Here is a 20,835-nt window from a genome sequence, read left to right as displayed (position 1 = left end):
GTCGCCATTAAAAGGCTTAATCATGTTGCTTAAGCCTGCGTTGGCCATCGCTGAAATAGCTTGAAGTATAATAGGGGGGGGGTCACCTCAAATACACAAACGGAATGGTCAAGAGTCCTCTGTCTCCACTCTCGTTGCCTTCTCTCCTGCCCGATCGGGAATAATCTCCCAGCACTGAGAAATGAACATCGTTTTATAGTTTCCATCTTCATGCACACACGAGATTACGCAAGAACGGACGAAATAAAAATGCTGGCTGCCTTTCTTCGCCTGAACTCACTCGCTGGAGCAGTGGAGCACCACGGTAAGACTTGTCTTTCTAACTTCTAACCACATTTCTTTTTTTTTTTTTTGTTAAACAACGTGGTTAATTTAAATTAAATTTTAATCATAGGATTGCATTTTCAATAATCACGTAAATATAAAGAAACGTTTGTTTACATTAAGCACTATATACCGGTGCCGGCGGTGCCGACACAACGTGTCCCTTTTTCTGATATTAGGGTTCGAGGTTATTTGTACACCTAACGGCAAATCTGCCAATTAGTCAGCACATACCCCTTTTTACCCATCGAACCTATCATATTTTGTTTTATTCTATTAAACTATGAAACTATTGCAACAAATAAAATAACATTTTTACGTTATATGCTACAAAGAGCCGATTTAAATTAGCTCGGCTTTAATTTTCTGCGAACTTGCTTTTCCGGTCGCCATCTTAAATTTAAACTGCCAACAGTCAAAAAATCGTCTGGTTTTAATTAACATATATTATAACAGCTTCTTTCTTGAAAGCAATTTGTCAAACAAAAGGTAAGTATTGTTTGAACTTAATTGCTTTTATGTGCTATTTTTTCTCTGCGAGGGCTCGTCCGAACGCTTATAATTTCCGTTGTTTTTGGTATAGATAAGTTTGCCTGTAAACGAAGAGCGGTAACTTTATACAATCGATTTTTTAAAAATAGCCTTTTGTTTTTGTTTTGTTTACGAGTGTCCTGGGGAGGATTTTAACATTGGAAACCGTTGCAAATAAGTAGGTTTGTTATTACGTACCTTGAGTTTGGTACTTGTACATTTTAACCAAGACATTAAAAAATGAAAACATCGAAAAAAGTTTAAATTGTACGTATCCGTTATGGAATGAAGTTCGCCGAAAAAAAATTTCATTTTATTTCATCAAGTAGTTGTTGTTTTACAGCGAAAAAACAATTTGTTATGATGCCGAGGAAAAGGTTCGACTTTTAGGAAGAAAAGCTAGTATTAAAGATGGGGAGGGAGTGTCGGCACTTTAACTGGAGTTATCTCCCTGTGGCATGTTCTAAACTCCAAACAAATTTTTTTAAAAATCCAAGATTTCTGCCTTTAACGTGCTGTCATCAAAACGTGTTTTTCCGTTGTAAAAAAAAAAAAAAAAAAAAAAACCTACTCAATCAAATTAAATGAATTTTTTTTTGAGATCTTCAGTTCAAAACGGATACGTAAAATATAACCTTTTTTTTTTTTTTTCGATATTTTCATTTTTTAATGTTTTGATTAAACTGTACAAGTACCTTAAGTTTAACTATATTGGCCCAAAATATGTACATAATGTTTTGGAAATGTAAAGTGATTCAGTTTACCCCTGCCATCTCGCTTTTACTCACAACATCAAACAAAAATAAAGATATTACATAATTTTCAGAGAATTTACCTCATTTATATCAAAATATTGTTTAAGCATTAGTAAATCTAGATTTTATTTTACTTTTAATTTTACAAAACAATTTATCTTTTCTTTATTTTTGGCTTTGGTACCCCCCTCCCCAAAGTGGGAGAGCAGTTAATATTGATTTATTTTTGTACATTTTTTAATTATTTACATTTGCCTTCAAACCTGCGAAAATTAGTTTTCTAGGTATTTATGCAAAATACAGGCTGTGCTGAAGTAATAACTTATTATTTAGAAACCCATCCTTAACGTGGTAGCAGGGGGTGTATTTTGAAAACTATTCTATATTTTTCCCTAAGAATTTAATAAACTAAATATACTTAAACAATTGAGTATAACTTAAAAATCATATCTAAAAATGATGCGGTCGTATCCTGCATAAGTACCCCTCCTTTTTTTTGTGTCAGCAACATGACCTATTTAGATTTTTTAAAGTTAATGTAATACTCACCAGAGTAGCAAGCGTCCACGTATTTGTGCATTGTGTAGATGTGCGTGCAAGTGGTGGCGTGATGGAAGAGGGGTGGACTTGCCACAGGGAAGTGTTGGGTGGGAAAAGAAAAAAAGATGGCGCCTGGTGTTTTATAAACTGTGATCTCGTAAGATCATGTGAAAACAGAGGGCACACATACAAATGGGACAGGATGAAAAACTGCATAAAAAGCAAGCTTGAGTGAGAGGAGGGGACAGTGTCATTTACAGTCACGAGGTTATTGTGTTACTATTGTGAGCGTTGGTGATGATTGAAGTTGAATTTGATACAGTTAAAACATAATATTTTGATATTTGAAAATAGTTTTTGATTCATCATTTTCATCTTTTTGCTGGTTAATTAATTGTTATTTTAGTTAGTTTTGTGTAGATCTCTTGGATCTTCAAGTCTTCTGTTTACTTGAGCTTTTTTTCTCTTTCAATTGGAAGCCTTCGGTTATATTTTCCAAACATGAAATCTGAAGTGTCGAAAAAAAAAAAACAGAACGCTGTCACCACTGTAATTGCCAAGCTTCAAACCACTTTTGAAACCATGCAGAATAATTAATATCGGCCATTTTGAATCCATCAACGTTGATACATCAGCTAAAGACAAGCTGAAAGATTTAACATGTTCAGCATTATCAATTTTTTTAACTGAAACAGAATGTATAGACAAAACACAGACTTTTGCCACATTCAACTTTCACAAAATCAAAGGATTTATGAATACAATGATTAATCATAATCTTCAAATTGCTTTTGTGCCTTAATAAGTGGTGACCCAAAGTTAAAAAGAAAAGAAAAGATGAGAGTCTTGATTGCCATACTTAAAATTATGAATCAATGTCGAACTAGGATCTTGATCCATATCCCCACGTTTTGAACAACATTCTGCTCTTTGGATTAATATGCAAAAAATAAAGCATGTTTTTTTTTTTCTTCTTAATCATGAAATAAACTAATTGGATGCTTGTGCTATGTTAATTAATCGGACTATTATTCTCTCATCTTGGGTGTTATTAGTACAACGTTCCAGTTGCTGCAACCTGCAACCTTCTTTGGGTGTTAAAAACATGCTTCTTTTTTTCTACTAAGGAAAAGAGGGTTGGCTCTGCATTACAAGAATTTGAACCATGGGTTTCAGGGTGGGTTCATAGATCATAAAGACGGTTAAATCTTCAGGGGTCACTAAGATATTTTTCAAAGGCTTTCCTATGACTCAATTTTTCGGGATATCTATGCTAATTGTTAAGCCTTTAAAAAATATGTTAGTCATCCCTGAAGATTGAACCTTCTTTATGATTTACGGACCCACTCTCAAACCCACGGTTCGAATTCTTGTAATGCAGAGCCAACCCCCCTTTCTTTAGCAGAAAAAAGAAGCATGTTTTCAACACTCGAAGAAGGTTGAAGGTTGCAGTGACTGGAACGTTGTGCTAATAACACCAAAGATGAGAATAATAGTCTGATTAATCAACATAACACAAGCATTCACATCATCTAAAAAATTGAGAATTGCAAACTAATTGCATGTTGAACAATGTTCAAAAGATAATATACAAGATGCCTTCAATACGTTTCCAAACTTTTTTCGTGTGGGCACTTTTATTTTACACAGATGAAACTTCAGTCCCCTTGGAAGAAATCTCCTCTAGCTGCAATACATTTATACTATTCCAACAACTTCTGGAAGACCACATTGAAGTTCTCTTGTGTGAACATGTCAATGACCCTTGTCATAGCCTTTTTCATTTCCTCAATTGTCTCATAACAACACCCTTTAAGGTTTTCCTTGAGCTTAGGGAATAACCAAAAGTCACAGAGAGCACGGTCTGAACTATATGGAGGGTGAGGAACTGTCTCGATGCTCATCTTGGTCAAATAGTCTGTGACAAGGATGGGGTTGTGGACTGCACCTTTGAGACAAACTTCATGAAAATCTTCTGCATCTTCAGTTCCTTGCGAATAATTGTGTGTACAGTTCTCACACTGACATAAAATTGTGCACTTATTGTTTCTACAGACACACGACGGTTCTTACCCATGAAATTCTTTATTTGGTCAATCAACTCTAGTGTTCTGAATTTCTTACTCCTCTCACTCCTCTCGTCATCCCTGTCTTACTTAAATCTCTTATGTTACTTAAAAACTGATGCAAGATAGTTAAAAAATAGTCTGAAGCATTCCATACGTTTCTGTGACATTTTTCCATGTTTAAAGCCGAATTTTATTGCATATTATTCTTCTAAAGTGTCTCCATATCCAGATTGCACTTTTGAAATTCATTAGCTTTGACAATCAGGCTTTAGTATGGTGTATTCTCATTTCTGCTGTAGCTGTTCATTTAAACCTGAAATAAAAATTGGTCAGTCATCTCATAAGATGTATAGCAATAGCATACTGAATTTTCAAAAGTCTATGACAATGTTTAATGCTTATAAAAAATGTCTGGAAACTCATTTAAGACACTGCATGTATTTAATTTTTTCGTAATTTTATTTTCTATTTTTATTGTCAGCATAGCATTTTTTCTTATTGATGTATAAAATGAAAGTAGGAAAACTTTTTCTGAAAATGTACTATTTAATGCAGCTCAAGTTCTGCCCTCCCTACCATCAATTATCCAAAGTTATTGTTCTATCATGTTATAGTGTTTTTGTTACATTTACATGATTAAAGGCCTTCGGACATGGATAAAAGTATAGTATCTGTTTTGTCCTTTTTCAGAAGAGGAAAAATGCTTATCTACTGTGTGATTTTGAAGTTAGCTTGATATCCCATTATAGACCAACCCTGTATCTAAGTTGTTCCTTGTGTTGGGGCAATTAAATACACAAGAGTAGATTGTTCGGAATCGTTTCCAAGAAGAAACCAACCTTAAACTTTCATTTTTCTTTCATTCATATTTTGAAAAAATAAACTGTGTAATTAGGTACATCATTCATGCAATTTGGTGTGCTTATAGAAGAGCAGTTATAATTTGATCAGCATTTGTTGACTTAAGATACACATATTGTATGCTGTAGCATGAGACGCTGCTACTGAAGGTAATCCAAATTACTAAGAACACCACAATCGTTGGGATTATTTAATTACTGTTCGCTAAGTGGGAGATATTCATTGAAATGCATGGAAAGTTGAGACTAAGAAAACTGGATTCACATAAAGTTCTGTCATTGTGCCTACTCTTTTCAACATTGACATCAGTACTTGACAACATTCTGATTCAATTGCTCCTCTTTATTTTCTGCAATTGTTACAGGTGGGCTGCTTTAAACGCTGTAGTTCATGGCTATAGTAAGCCTAATTCACTATCCAAGCTACGTTTGTTAAGTAGAACCTGTGACAAATATGAATTTGATGAAATATGCAGCTTCGTCTTTTAGTTGATCTTTGCAGATAGAAGCACAAGAACGGCTTTCAGGCACTCTTAATCCTCTGACACATTACTACAAAAACAACGCACTTAGCACTAATTAAAGAAAGTATTTCACCTCAACAACTATGATGCAAACAGGAAGCTTAGGATCACATGAATGACGGTGAACTACAAAATGTCAGCTCTCTTGTCAACCTCGGTGTCACACTGCACAAAACTTTATCCTCTCAATGAGCACTGAAATAATGAGATAAAAAAAACATTTGCTGTCAGGAACAATTTTCTCATAAAACTCATAAATTTAAATAAGAGGTCTAATCCTACAACGTTGTACACAACAAAATAATTTATGCTGTAGAATAACTGGGAAATTAGATCAATCCGACTACCAACGCTGTACAAATTGGTTGACAAGGTACCTTCTTTTATATTCAGAGAGATGTGTGAATTCCAAAGAATAGCAACCCAACAAAAGACACTTCTACTTTTGCCAATAGACTGATTGAAATTGAGAATTATTTCATGACCATATAAACCTTAAACTTGCACAGTCACAAAACTACCATAGTGACTGATGAAATCAGTGAAGTGACTTCTTGAATCAAGCTAACCAAGAACCTGCAGTTAAATGGGCTGGTAAACAGCAAAACAAAATAAAATAAATACAATAAGAAAAGTTCAGCTAGAATCCGTCACTGTCAACTTTCTCTCTCAACTACCAGCACGTGTTCTCCCGATCACCTCTGCCAACAGGCATTTTATTAGAAAACTGACCCCATTCCATTTGCATAAGTGTGCAATGGAAGATGAGATCTCGTGAGATTCCACGAGACTACACTTTATAAATCCATGGCTGCCATCTTTAATTTCTCTCTCTCTCAGATCCCATCCGAAGGTAAGTTGTATAATCGCACAATGCACACACACGCGGGCACTTTCTTCTTTGATTATTACATTCAACTCTACAGAACCAAGGTAACATGTTCTACATGGAACGATTTCTCAAGGAATAACTTGGTTATGAGCAAAGTTTGGAAGAATAACTCTAAACCTTTGTAGGTGGAGATCAGCAACAAGCACCTGCTTTTGTATAAACCCTAGACAGTCAATGCAACACATTTACAATGATTGCATTGATAGAATTGCTTGTACTTACCAAGAGTTTATTGATTGTAACCTAGATGTCGAATGATGGATAGAGTATTTGCATGAGAAATATGATGATGTGTTTACAGTGATATTGTTTAGTGACGTGAAATAAAATTCTGCTAGTTGTTCTACATTGATCAATATTTCATATTATTGAAACAGCATGAAATAAGTAAAACTATGGTAACATTAAATAACTTTGGATCTGATGACTAATTTCCAAATTAATTTTTTAGAGTATCAATTTGTTTTAGTAATTAGGTTATGAACAAATTTTGGAAGGATAGCCATCAACCGCCATAGGTGTAGATCAGCAACAACAAGCATCTATCCTTGTAGACATGCAGATGGTCAATGCGACACATCCCCAATGATTGGTGTGATAGAATCTCTTCTTACCAAAAGTTGATGGACTATAACAGATGTTCAATGAGGAATAGAACATTGGCATTATAAATACGGTAATTACAGTTATATTGTTAAGTGATATGAAATAAATTTGATTTGCTCTGCATTGATCAATATTTCAAATTATTGAAACAAAATAAAAGAAGTACAAAATGTGGAAACATCTGATATTTTTTAATCTGATGGCTAATATCCAAATTGTATATTACATTTTAGAGTATCAATTTGTTTTAATTTATTTGTTTATTTAGATGTGAAATAACTTATGTTTACTAAAAAAAAGTATTCGTCTGATTATAATTCCACAAATGCTTGTCTAAGATTTTCATTATTTGCATTTAATTATATTTTAACAAATTTTCTTGGTTTATTTTCCTTTCTCACTGCAAAACAAATTGATTTATGAAGCTTTAAAATATTTATTCTGTAAAAATATTTTTCTTATTAAATATAAATCTATGTTTTTATCATGTTTATTATATGAAGACATGGCTAATATCTAAATTATAAATTCCATCTTTAAAATATCAATTTGTTTTAAATTAGTTGTTTATTTAGATGTAAAATACCTGTTACATTTACTATTCGATTGATTATACTTCCACAAAGGCTTGTCAAAGATCATTTTTTTACATGGTGGTCACCACTTATCAAGGCCCAGAAGCCACTCAGGGATAAGGGTTATTGCAAGTACAGTACGTTAGTGTGGAGATTTAATGAAGTATTTACTTAAGAGGGCGGTTCATTAGGAATTTGTTAACGTTGGACTTGAAGACATCAAAGTTGTAGTCAGGTGGGAAACAGGCAGACGGAACAGAGTTCCACAGGCGTGCAGTTCTAAGAAAGAAGCTTTGTTCATCGAATCCATGTTTTGATTTAGGCACAGATAAAGAGTGGGGGAAATTTTTTACAGTGGATTCAGCTAGACGGGTGTTTTTCGTGAAAGATTGGTGAGGGGAACCAGAGATTGGAGTTCAGACGAGCACCTGCCATGGAAATAACGATAAAACAAGGATAGGCTCGCAACGTCTCTTCTGTGGGAGAGAGGTTGCATTCAATCATATGTTAACAGATTACCGTGGTTGATTTTCTTTATCTAACTGAAAAGTAAAGGAATCCACAAAAGTTTAAAACATTTTTTTTGTGAAAATATTTTGCTTATTAAATGTCAAGTTATCTTTTTTTATCATATTTATCACGAGAATGCATAAAAATGTTTGCATATTTATATTTATAATTTCCCTTAATATAATGTGATTATTAATTCTGCCTAATAATTTCTGATAATAATTGCTTTATTTGGGTAATTTTATAAACATTTGACTTAATTCAGTAGTTTTTTCACATAAGTTTATTATTTAGTATTTAATAATTTATAAAGAAATTGAATGAAAAAATTAAAAAATAATACTTCAAGTCAAAGGATTTATTTCTGACAGTACATTTAAAAATAATTTTTAATTGTTTTAATTTTGCAGAATATGTATAAAATCAATTTCTTACCTTGAAATTCTTTTGTTTTTAGTTTTGCAGAATCATCTACGAGAAAACCAAGAAAAACATTGGATTTAAATTGATCTACATTCTCTTGGTGACTGGACGTGACTTACAAAAATATATTTTAAAAGTTTAACAGTTTTTTATGCAAATTACCAAGAGAATTCAGCATTGTGACCTATACAAATCTCTTTCCTTTGTCGGATAAGATTTTATGATGATATATTAGATAAAACATTTTTTAATCTATAAGAAATTGAAAAAAAAATGATTCATACGCCATTTTGTTCCTCACATACAATTACAATATAAAAAATAAAAAGCATCAAATTTTAAATATTTTGTCTTAAAAAATGAGCAATAAATCTAATTCTAGAAAGGATCAATATTCTTGTGAATTATGTGGTTCTATTTTTACAAGAAAACACAATTTGGCTATTCATATGCGAACACATACTGGAGAGAAGCCATATTCTTGTGGAGTATGTGGCTCCTCTTTTACAAGGAAAGGTCACTTGTTGGAACATATGCGAATACATTCTGGAGAGAAACCATATTCTTGTGAAATGTGTGGCTCTTCTTTTACAAGTAAACACCATGTTGTAGAACATATGCGAACACATACTGGAGAAAAACCATATTCTTGTGAAATATGTGGCTCTTCTTTTACACAGAAACAACATATGTTAGAACATAAGCGAAGACATACTGGAGAGAAACCATATTCGTGTGAAGAATGTGGTTCTTCTTTTGCAATGAAACAAACAATGTTGCGACATATCCAAACACATACTGGAGAGAAACCATATTCTTGTGAAGTATGTGGCTCTTCTTTTGCAAGGAAACAAACAATGTTGCGACATATCCGAACACATACTGGAGAGAAACCATATTCTTGTGAAATATGTGGCTCTTCTTTCAAAAGGAAAGATCATATGTTGCAACATATGCGTAAGCATACTGGAGAGAAAGCATAGTTTTGCATGTTATGTAGCTTTCAGAAGGAAACATCATATGTGACAACATACGTGAAGCCATACTTGAAAGAAACTATTTTTTTCTTAATTTTTTTTGTTTGATTTTTTCAAAGAAATCAAATATGCTGCATAGAAACATGGTGCAAAAATTATATTTTTGTAAAGTACATATCACTTACTTTTTACATAGGTACACTATGTTGAAGCAAATTCAAACACATACTGCATAGCAATTAGATTTTTGTAAACCATGTGTTTCTTCCTCCTCAAAAAAATTTAAGCTAAAGATGCTAAAAGGAAAACATTCTTTTAAAGTATTTGCATCATTGCAATGTAACATCATGTGTTGAAACACAGGCAGAAACAAATATGATTGAAACTATATTATTTTGCAGTCTCATACATGGTATGGTATTATACACTATATTCTTGTGAAAAATGTAACGTTGTTTTAAAATAAATATGATACGTTACAGAATAATAGAACTAACATTCCTGTGAAACATTTACTTAATTACACTGCGGTTGAATATTCTGTGAAAGCATGCTTGATAAAAACCAAAATATTTTGATATTTTTCTATTGCAATAAAAATTCTGATACTTCAGAAACATCATATTATTCTCTCACAATCAAACTACGTTGGTTGCAATGCATGCACGCATACCAAAGAAAATTGCAGTAATCATATACGCCCTTTGCTCTTAAAATACCTCTTTAAATCGTAAAACGAGCTCTCAAAGTATATGAATGATCATATTAACAGAAATAAAACTCATATTAGTTGCAACACATACGGTAACATACTTAAGTTAAATTCCAATAATTTTAGGTGCCAATTGATGATAAAACAGAACTATGAAAAATTCCAAGACGAATATACCTGGTGAACTAATTAAAGAAAAGTGAAAATTGTACTTAATAGAACGTTTTTCATCATAAAATGATCTATTATTTGGATACGATCTATAAAAATATGTATATGTTAAAAACATAATAGAAAACGATCTGGGCTGACATACAAAGCGTAATCGTAGATAAGACATTCCATACAAATTAATGCAAACCTTAAAAACTTCTTATATAGAGGAAAATTAGGAGTGATATTTTAGAAAGCCTTCTGTTTTATAGCAGGTATAAATAATATGACGTTTACAACCTTTTGGATATATCACCACAAATCAATTTTTATTAAATGTGAAATCAAGCTCCGAATTTTACTTTTATCATTTAGTAAAATAATAATAATAATAATCTCTCCCAAAATGCGATATATTTTTGCTTTTCCCCCTGTATTTATAAATCTTTATTTCCGTTCATATAGTTTTACTGTTACTAAAATGTAACGCATTATTTTTTTAGTTATTTTTAATATTTGTATAATATATTCTACAAAGTGAATAATTAGTTGTAAACAAATTTGCATATTGCTTTTCTGGGAAAAATGATTATATTTATTCCAAAATATTTAATAAAAGAAGGGAGAAGTTACAAGCCAATATCTGAAATGCAATCAATGGTGCTCTTGAGGGCAGGGTATTAGTGATAGAAGAATAATGCCGAGTTATGGTGAATTCATGTAAAAATTGAGTAAAAGTTACAATTAAGTTAATGTCACATCTTTTAACACGATTAATTCTAGTATAAGTTCGAAGTTTCAAGACATCAGACTCCTCTGAAGGTCTCAGTTGAGTGAAGATGAGGGGGTGTAGAAACCAAATTCTTGTGGATGGAGTTTTCAAGAGAACTGAACAGAGGATCAGTAGAGATCTGGGACTTCAGGCGGAGGTGCAATTTGTAGCTGTCGATTCTTTTGCATAGAGTCAATTTCTTCCTCCAAACTGTCTGTTGACCCAATGGCGATATATGGCATAGGGACACTGTCGTTTCTCATCTATTGTTGAAACGTTAATGAGCATAGTTTGGATTGACTTCAATTACGTTACCGATCTCAACTAGGTGCTTATATTTACTTCTGTATACACGTCTCTTTAAGAGAACAGATTTAACGTTTATTAATAACGTAGAATGGGATTTCCAGTGGCGGATTCTATTGAATATTGGAAAGACGTTCATGGGTAGTAAAATTAGTGGAGATGGAATACAATATATGAATGCTGTGGACGAGTGGACGACTACATCTAGTACTCCTGTTAGTAATAGGAAGATTTCTCGACCGTTTGCCAGATGATTTTATTATATATCTCCAATTGTTCGTTTCCACGAGAATTTAAAGCAGTCGCTTGACTGATAGCAATGCCTCGAGAAAGCAAGAATTCCTTTAAATCATCCGACATGAAAGCTCTTCCACAATCGGAGTATACAAAAGGATTTTCAAATAAAGAATACAATTTAACTAGACGTTTCTAGACAGTTGCAGCTCCAAAAAATGAACACAATTGACAACAAACAAAAAAAATCGATTGTGAGAATTTTAATGTAATTGTACTTTGCAGTGTAAAGTTATTCTTTTACATGGTTGGCTTGCTTTTATGAGAGTGTGGCGTGCCATTTTAAGGAACCTCTGTTTTACTTTGAAACAGACTCGGCAGGCTTTTATAACTGCTTTCAAATCTTTCACAGAGTATGATATATTCTTTCTCCTGACAAAATGATTACCCCAGTGTAGCATAATTCTGTTTGCAAGGAATATAACCTGACAGCAGAGGCGGTAGAAGAACAAATTCGAGACAAGGCGTCTGCAGAAAACATTTTGTTTTCCAAGTGTGATAAGCAATATTGTAGAAAAACAAGCAAGTTCTAGCTCCCATCTTGTAATCTCATGTTTCTTTTTGGTTATTGCTTTTCATAAAAGAAGCACTGGAGGATAAGGGTTAATGAGTGTACAGTAGTCAATGAGACAATATTGTAGTAATCGTTAGTAGTGGAAATTTGGTAAATTTGATTACTTAAGGGAAACGGCTCATCAAGAACTTATTTATGTTGGACTTGAAAACAACCATAGTCAGATGGAAAGCAGAGAAATGGAAGAGAGTTCCACAGGCTTGCAGTTCTAAGAAAAAGGCTTTGTTCATGAAATCTACTTTTAGGTTTAGGCACAAATAAAGAGTGTTGGAAATTATTGATAGTAGTTTCAGTTAGACGAGTGCTTTCCATGAAAGTTTGGTGAGGGGCCGTAAATTGGAGCTCAGACAATCAATTGCCATGAAAATAACAATAAAGCAAAAACAGGCTCGTACAATCATAGTAGATGCTGTTCATCTTGTCAGAATGTGTCATTGTGGGGGAGGCAGTGACAGGGGCGTCGATCAGCTGATTGGAATGAGGATGGCGGTCAGTCAGTAAGCTCTTAGGAGTTGGTGACGAAGGAGGGCTAGTCTGGATAGCCGGTGTGGACGTCATCTGAAGTGAGGTCGGCGATGGCTGGCTGCTGCTGCTGATCTGGGATTCTGTTCATGTGAGGTCGGCAATTTTTTTTCTGTGATGCAATTTAACACCTACGTTTAAAAACTAGTGCTGTGGCTTGAACTGCTGTTGGTCGGCGATCTAGCTTGTTCTGCCTGGTTGTCAAAAACCAGTTATATTTATACTTGATCCATGGACCATGGACATAGTTGAAGACATGGTGGCTTCGGGCGTGGATGTATCACTTTTGTTTTAGATTTGTGTTAGTTTCCATGTCTTATCATACATTAGGGAGTCATCTGTTTGCGGGGGTATGTTACCTGATCGTATCAGATTGATGCTGAAAGAGTAGTAGATGTATTCGAGTAAGAATTGTATATTTATAGTGCCCTATGGGTTAATTACTTTTGTCGACGTACATGCTGGAGGGTCGTCAGCTGTGATGTTCATACTTCCAATTTGACACTTTTTTCGATGGTTTTCTTTGCTGGGATGACTTGCACATTTGGCCATTGACGAAGACAAAAAGAAAAAAAAAAGACTTTGATGCTCTTTTATGTGTTTGGTATGTCGGTGTAATGTGTGTCGACGAATGGGGTTCGTCTTAGCGCCACTGTTGTTGTTACTATCACTGCTCCTGCTGATTTCGTGTTTTTTAAATGTAAATATGGAGGGATATAGGATATAACAAGTGCCAGCGTCCCAGAACCAAGGCACTCAAATAAAACGCCTGGGTACCACCGTCAGCATTATCTGATAGAGAAGACGATTAGCATTATAGCCAACACCTTCTCGAAGACAGACTGCAAATCCTGTAAAGGTTCACCTCGAATTGCACATGATTAGGTATATCAGAATTTTGGTGGAATTTTTGACATCCCTAACACGAAACTGTGAATAAAATATATAAAAAAACTAGTAATTTCTCTGTTTAAAGTAGGTTGTTTATTTTCTTTAAGGAATATACTTCCAAAATAAACTATTAAAGTTGTTTAAAAAATAATAGAAATATTTTTTATTTTTTAAAAAACAGTGTTTACAAAATGCCGGCACGCCTTCATGAAGCCATTTTTTTAACGTAATGAAATCAATTGAATTTTACGTGTTAAATATTTTTCAATTTTTAAACTTTAAAAATCTATCCAAATTTTTCTATTGGTTCAAATTTTACGATATTTTCAAGGTCAATGTGCAATTTTATACTCTGTCCAATAAATCCAATGTAATATTTTAGACAAACGTTTTTTAAATTCACTCCTCCACCATTTTAAAATGTCTATTAAAATTTAAATAATTTACGCACCAAAGTGTTATATATCACAAATTGAAGGTAGAAGATCAATAAATAAAATATTCTAATTTAAAACAAAAAAGAAGTGTTTTTGGAAATTTACCTGTAAACTCCAAAGTGTAAAACCATTTTTTTAAACCACGTTGACTTTTTTTAAGTGGAAGCTTATGTTCTGCTTACATTGTCAAGTAAATATTGGCCGCTGACGACAATTTTTTATTTCATTTAATGTTCTTTTTTTTAGATATTTAAAAAAAATCACTCGATAAAGTAGAATTAAAATATATTAAATCAAAAATTCATGTATTTCTTTGAGAAAAAAAAAAAAAAATCATCGAGTGTTTTTTTAAAGGCAACAACTTACAAGTAAAATGTGACTAGTTTTCACCTATGGAGACACATATTTCTTCACGCACAAGGCTAGATGGCTAACACGAACGTGTGGTTTTTACTTCATTCTGTCCATCCGTATTTTAAAACAGGAACAAACACTACATCCGTAACAATGCTTATGTAATGGCGGCTTTTTGAAATAGTTGTTAAAAATTCTTTTATTTAAAAATACATGGAATTTAAAATATAAATATGAATAAATTTTTAACAATGAAGAATGGAAATACCCATTGAATAGTATTTTTTATAGGTAAGTCATTTTTCGGAATTTATATATACATATATTTATCGAAGCAAGTTAAAATTCGTTGATTTTCTTTAAATTTCTTTTAAAGAAACCCGATTTAAAAAAAAAACAAATATTGCATAATTTGCTATTAAACCTGTTATTTTTTTTTTAAAATTTGGTCTTTGCTCCTTTAATTGAAAAAAAAATTAGGGTTTGTATTACATTTTTCAAGTAGTTATAAGCTTGGAAAGATAGGTCGAATTATTCAATTGTTTATCACGCATTTTTAATGTTGTTTTCTGACACACCTAGCACATGTTCAGGTACATATTGCAGACAACAGGGAAGCTGGCATTTAAAAAATAGTCTTGACTCTGTTGGATTTGATGCCGAAGGGAAAAATATCTCTGGTTGAGGTCGGTATTTATCAGTCTCTAACAGCCAAAAGATGTAACACAAGCGTAAGAAAGACGGATTAAAGAGCCAACGTCACAGTAATTTTCTGACGTGTTTCTGTGATGCAACTTAACACCTACGTTTAAAAATAAAAGAAGCGTTTGAATCTGTAATGCCCCAATGTAAATATTGAAACGGTGAAAATACTTAAAACTATAACTTTAGTAAAGGTACTTTTGTTTGCATAAAATAGTGCTTTTTCACAAAAATTTAAAAAAATATATGGATCTATTATATTCTATGATCGCCAATAAGAGTTGAAATTTTCATTAAAATTGGTTGATTACTAAATTTCGGTGATTTTTTAAATGAAAGGAGGGACTTAAATGTTCATACATTGTGGACATTGGTCATTAATTTTGCACGTACCTAAAATGTTGGAACAGTGAACGTACCTGAACATCATCTTTACCCTGTTGAGTAGGAGCAAACTAGAAATAAATAAAACAGTTATAAATGTACATTTTTGCTTGAAGTCATAGCCAAACACGGTAATTCAAGGAAAACCATATCTGCAATATTTTTTTGTCTCCATGAAAGTATCAAAATATTCGTTGGTTAAAATAATAATTTTACTCGTAATATTCCCAAAAAGAGATCGGTATTGTCACCTTTAGCGTTTGTGCAGTTGATCATTATCAAGTAAATTCAGGAAGCCTTTCTTAACATAGGCAGGAAGATATGGTTAATTCTCCTAATATAAAAGCAATAAATTTACTTGGCGGTGCTAAACTGCACTTGTGCCATTTTTTTATTTCTTCGATTTAACGATTAAAACATGGTGATAAATAAAATAACGATAGTTTTATTCGTTGTAACACAAAAAGGGGGGAAAAGGCGAGAAAGCAGCGTGACTCAGTAACAAGCAACAACGTCTCCAAGGATTCTCCTACAACAGTCTGCGTTCTCCATGCAGCCTATTCTTATGATCAAAGCTCACGAGCAGCGAGATTTTGCATCATTTTGTGAGATCACTAATCATAAAAGTTGTGGGCGTCGCCATATTGATTATTCCTCACCCCCGCCTCCAGTAGCTTGATTCCATATGATGCACACATGCGTGGACGCTTTAACAGTAAACCTCATTCTTGATTTTCACAATTTTCCCTCAACTCCTTGCGATCTTATGATCACAGACAGGGCAGGGAGGTAGCGATCGTCTTCGCCAGGCACCTCTTCCAAGAGAAACAATGTAGGTTTAATCCTCATGTGTGCTTTCGTCTGTAGTCCGAGAATCGAGAATCACAGCGCCCACCTGAAGGCATCTAATGTCTAAATTACTGCCTGATAGAGCTTGTGTAAATCAAAGTGATGGCTCACTGATCTCAATCTGATTCACTTTCGTCATCCAATGGTGGTTGTAATTATATCGCCGGCCGTAAGTCTTTAACATGGCAGGGCATAAAATCAACCTGCACTGATTGCAGACTGGTTACCTCAGTGAACCGTCCAATACTATATTTTGTTGTTCACCTGCTGTGCAGATATTTTACCCAAACGGTATCTCCTTTCTTAAACGTCTTCTGATCACTTCCAGTTCAGGCAGTGGGTTAGCTTCAATACCCTTCACTCTGACATGGTACGTTTGCAATGCATTGGTCAGTGTTGTGGAAGGTGAAACGTCATCTTTTGGGGTGATGTTGTACCAGTAGACCACTTCAGATACTGTACAATTCTTCCTAATTGCGATAGTCTTGACGGTTCTGTGGTTTCGCTTGATGATCCTGTTCCCACTTAGCAATTAGGCGCATCAAAACTGTAGATGCATGTCCCAACTATCCACAAATTTCTTGACCTCCTCCACTACTCCGACTACAATTAATTAGCGTCAAAAAAATACAACCAGGCAACTGCACAACTCAGAAATTGTTGACATCACTTTTCTTTCAGACTCCCATATTCCTACTTCTTAGATTGACTTTTTCTCTAGAAGAGTTTTATAGTGACCACTACATACAGCCAGAACAAATCTTCAGCAGAGACAGTTTCATAGCAATCACCATTTCAATATCAGAATGTGCAGGATTACAACGTTGTAACTTGCCCATCTGCACACATGTGATAAAGAACTATGTTGCGTTCCACATGCAGTGATACAATAGACAGACTGGAATCTGGAATGTTCTAGAACATACTTATATAAGGTTATAATCGCCAAAATGCAAACAGTCCACGATGCATTTCTACAAGTAAACATCACTGCTGTCCATGCTCAACACATATGCTGGACTCCATCTATTCAGACATAAAACACCTTCGCCGAGAATGCTGCAAAAATCAAATCAGTTCAGTTTAGTTTTATTCCAGTTTCTTCTCGTTTTCCCTATGACTGGAGCTAAAGTAACTCTGCCTTCAAAGGCATTAAAATTCCCTATTTTAAATTTGTGTGCCAAACAAACGAATCTTAATTCTCCACATGGGAAATTACCACAGTGAACGAGAATTATTTCTTCTTTTAAACAATGCTGTTTCTAACTACTGTTGTCATATGCATGACGCTTACATGGTTTAATGACGTTCTTTTCCCCTCAGAAAATAACCACGTGTGTCACTTCGTTCATGAAAATCAGTAATCTTAAACTTCATGTCCTTTTCACAAGACACTCATTCAGCTAAGCATGCCTACTGAACACTCACTGCAAAACCCTTAGTGCTGGAAGGATTTGAATTACTATTTCTTAAACACATAAATAAATGGTGTTATTTCATTTCAATACAACACTTTCCAGTTCTTTGTCAAGTATTGTTATTCTTCTGAAGTTATTTTTTTTATTTCATATGGGCGAGGATGTGATTTGGTGGAAACCTTTTGCAAATTGGAGATTAAGTTAAATTTACTTTTAACGGCCCTGGTGATACTCTACTACTTTCGATTTCTAGAGATTCCTGCACTTGCAACCTTAGTCTTAAAAATTGATCGATCCCGATTATGAATAAGTGAACACCAACTCACACCCATAACCTATAACTTACGAGATAATTTTGTTTTTTCGACTTGTTTATCTACTTTATTGGTGTTTGTGCACTTTTACCACTGCGCTGTTTTTAAATAGTTTTTCAGGTTAAATTCAAGCTTCACAATATCTCTTTTTTTATTATTAAATTGTTAGGCGGAAGCACAGAATAGTTATAAACATCTTCCCATCCCCATGTTAAGAATGGCTTTCAAAATAATAACGTTATTATTTCAGCACAGTGGTTGCACAAGTACAGCTTGATTTACTTATATATTGAAAATAAATATAATAGATAATTTTATTGTTTCTATTATATTTTCTCAATATTACAAACAAGTATAATTGTTTTATTATTTTATTGTTCTTTTTCCAATAAATAGTTTTCTTTTCGTACAACTTTAAAAGTATGTTGTCATTGTACATGTCTTTTTTTTTTCTCCAGAACTAATGAATGTGAAAACCTGTACAATCTATTACGTACGCCAATTATGTTCGTTTAATCAAGTTGCGGAGAAAAATTAACCTGCTAAATAGAAAGTTATACTTCTGAAAAGTAAGTTGAGGAAAATTGAAAGGAATTTGGAATCATTTAAAGTGTTGAATAGAAAGTTATACTTCTGAAAAGTAAGTTGAGGAAAATTGAAAGGAATTTGGAATCATTTAAACTGTCGAATAGAAAGTTATACTTCTGAAAACAAAATAACAAAAAAAAAAATACATAACAGTAAATTAATATATTTAATAAAAATAGATACACATATTTAAAATTGAAAAAAGAACAAGTCGGAACTTTTACACATGGTGACGATTTTCATTCAATCACCGCTTCATAACAAAAGAGTGCAATGAGTTGAACTGTAAGATAGTGCTTATTAAGGTATAGTCAGTCGTGAGATAGAATTTTTAGATATGCCGTTTTAAGCAAAAATAATATTATCTACCTTATTGTCATATCGAAAAAAGTAATATACCCAAAAATTACGATAATTTATCGTGTAGGACAACTTCTATTGTGTGTGTGTGTGTGTGTGTGTGTATGTGTGTTTGTAAAAATAAGTCTATCGCTATCGACGAAACATACGGCGATTATTAAAAATAGTAAAAAGCTGGCGGAAAGGGAGATAAGGCAGTTTAGCTCCCTCCTCCTAAAAATAAAAACACTAGATCATTTAAATGAAATAAATTTATTTGCATAAACGTTAAATGTTATTTTTTTGTTTTTAACAAGAGAAGGTAATTAAATTAAATAATAAAGCCGAAACAGTAATTTCAGTTCTGTTTTCATAAATTTGTATCAAAATTATATTAAAAAAACAACAAACAAAACAAAAACAACATATGTACATGTGCGTGAATAAAATTTTAATATTTTGTGTGTAGACTGCAGCTGCAGCTCCTTGAAATTAGGACTAAAAAAACTGGTCACCTGCCTTATCTCCCTTTCCGCCTAAACTGATTTGGCTTGTCTCCTTTTCCGTAAGCTTTTTGTATTCGTAATGGCTGTCGTTATGTTTCCTCGATAATGATAGACAAAAACACAATAGCAGTTGTCTTACGCGATGAATTATCGTAATTTTTGGATATATTACTTTTCCTGACAGGGCAATAAGGTAGATATTAATTTTGTTTAAAACGACATTTTTGTAACAACCAGCTAAACAAAGTCGCTTGTCACATAAACAGAAGAATTTAACGGCTGGAATCTTTTCATTGCGGGGACAATTTGATTGTGTCACGGATCACCTATACAAATCTGTCAATTACGCCTACGCATGCTATGCAAAGAACAAAAAATAAAACTGCGTTCTCCACGCGGACATAGTAGGTGACATACAACGTGATAAAAAAATGCGACTTACTGACCAATCAGAGACATAAAAAAGGAAGCATTAGTTTTGATCCGATTCGAGCCAAAGACTGATTATAAAAGGAACCTCTCCTTCAACCACGAGGCAGTCTTACCATCCTTGGGGATTGTCTCTGCATCATCGTCAACGACACCAACATACTATGAATACACCACTAACGATGATGACATCAACGTACTGTGAATATCACCGCCATCGCCATTGACACCAACCTACTGCGTATACTTTGCTGCCTTCGCCGACATCATCATTAACTTATCGTGAGTAACCCGCCAACACCAACCAGATTTATTGCTGCTAATGAGGATGACTCTACTGCTATAAATCTCTGATTTAGTGAGAAGAAAATATATATATTTAATTTTATTCAGTTGTCTGTATTTTTCTTGCAACCATACGCTTGCCCAATGCACTGGTGTCAGAACCGTACAACAAGTAAAATAGTGAGAATTACACAAGCTTCATACAGACCGAACTTTTCACCCTCATCAGAGAGCGGAAAGCACTCCTGTTCAATTTGAAGACAGGGACAGCACAGTCATCCGAACATGCAGTTTGAGAAGTCCAAACCGATATAGACGACATGCTGGCGACTTTAAAGCTGATTACTTCAACGCCACCCCATACAAATCAAAAGGGAAATAATTACAGTTTGTTTATCCGTCAATAAGCCATTCAGGACG

The 20,835-nt window shown here is 33.6% G+C and overlaps 1 long non-coding RNA gene across 1 annotated transcript; it reads left to right on the top strand.

The window, feature by feature from the left end:
• The first annotated feature begins 711 nt into the window (after positions 1-711).
• Positions 712-10,203, top strand: LOC145279970 (uncharacterized). The gene is made up of 2 exons (XR_013868507.1): positions 712-813; positions 8,644-10,203. It is a non-coding gene; the product is annotated as an uncharacterized LOC145279970 (long non-coding RNA).
• Positions 10,204-20,835: the final 10,632 nt, after the last annotated feature.

The sequence above is a fragment of the Euprymna scolopes genome, chromosome 7 (assembly GCF_053919585.1).
Source record: "Euprymna scolopes isolate OS-2025 chromosome 7, ASM5391958v1, whole genome shotgun sequence".
NCBI lineage: Eukaryota > Metazoa > Mollusca > Cephalopoda > Sepiida > Sepiolidae > Euprymna > Euprymna scolopes.
Note: the sequence above shows the minus strand (reverse complement) of the source record. Positions and strands in the feature narration are given on the sequence as shown.